This window comes from Carlito syrichta, unplaced genomic scaffold (assembly GCF_000164805.1).
Source record: "Carlito syrichta isolate Samal-C Ts95f unplaced genomic scaffold, Tarsius_syrichta-2.0.1 Scaffold313429, whole genome shotgun sequence".
Taxonomy (NCBI): domain Eukaryota; kingdom Metazoa; phylum Chordata; class Mammalia; order Primates; family Tarsiidae; genus Carlito; species Carlito syrichta.
Genome location: NW_007257525.1, coordinates 232,737 through 233,906, shown reverse-complemented (window position 1 = coordinate 233,906; position 1,170 = coordinate 232,737). Strand labels below are relative to the sequence as shown.

Below are 1,170 nucleotides of genomic sequence, written 5' to 3'. Positions count from 1 at the left end.
ATGATCATCTTTGCCTTCACAAGAAATCACACTGGTCCATTACACTGATAATACACTAACTGGATCTAGCAGCTACTTTAGACTTATAGAGTGAGAAATAAATTCAACAAAAATTCAGGAACCTTCAGTGAAATTTCTAAGGATCCAATGGTATGGGGCATGTTAAAACATCTCTTCTAAGATAAAGAATAAAGTGTTGCATTTGGCCTCTTCTGCAACAGAGACACAACACACAGAAGGCCTCTGGACTTTTATTTTATTATTTATTCATTTATTTATTTTGTTTATTTTTTTGAATTGGAGTCTCACTCTTGTTGCGCAGGCTGTGGTGCAGTGGCATGCTCATGGCCACCGCTGCCTCGAACTGCTAGACTTAGGAGTCGACCTGCTGGACTTAGGTGATCCTTCAGCCTCAACCTTCCAAATAGCTGGAACTACAGATGTATGCCACCACGCCCAGCTATGGACTTTTATGTTTGTTTTGATTTGTTTTTTTCAGGTTCTGCAAAGGGTTTATTGGGGGACCAGGGAATTCAGTCCTTCTTGGCCGCTGCCTTCCTCGTGGCCAGGATGTTGCCCAGCTCCTCATGCTTCCTCTTGGTACAGATGTGTGTCCCCACCCGTTTCTTGATGAACTTGAGCGCCTGCTTGTCTGTGGAGACCTTGGGCAGCTCCCTAGTCTCCCAATACCCCCCTATGCCGCCAGTACAGGACTTAGCCGCACACCTCTCAGATCATGTCCTACACAAACTTGCTGTGCTTGGTCAGGCGCCCGGGATGGCAGCGGTACCTCACTTGCTCAACGTTCTTGGTCACCTCATGGCCCTTGTTAAGGTCCATGGCCATGGGATACTGCAAGGCCATGGCTGCTGCTCTTCAATGGATGAAGCAGCCTCTGGATTTTTAAGGTAACGTGTCCTCATTTGAGTGTGTTATTCCAACACATTTGCCAAGTGATCCCCAAACTTCTAGTTTTTAGTGGGGCCCGGAACAAATAAAGGCTTTGCAACAAACAGGTTCAAGCTACTCTGCCACTTGGGCCATGTGATCCAGCGGATCCAACGATGCTTAAAGTGATCAAGATACAGTTTGGAGCCGGGCTCGGTGGCTCAGCCTGTAATCCCGTGCCTTTGGGAGGCTGAGGTGAGTGGATTGCCTGAGCCTGTGGGC

General features: G+C 47.5%; 1 pseudogene; it reads right to left on the bottom strand.

Annotated features, from left to right (window-relative positions):
* Positions 1–533: 533 nt before the first annotated feature.
* LOC110596745 lies at positions 534–864 on the bottom strand (annotated as a pseudogene).
* Between the last annotated feature and the right edge of the window lie 306 nt (positions 865–1,170).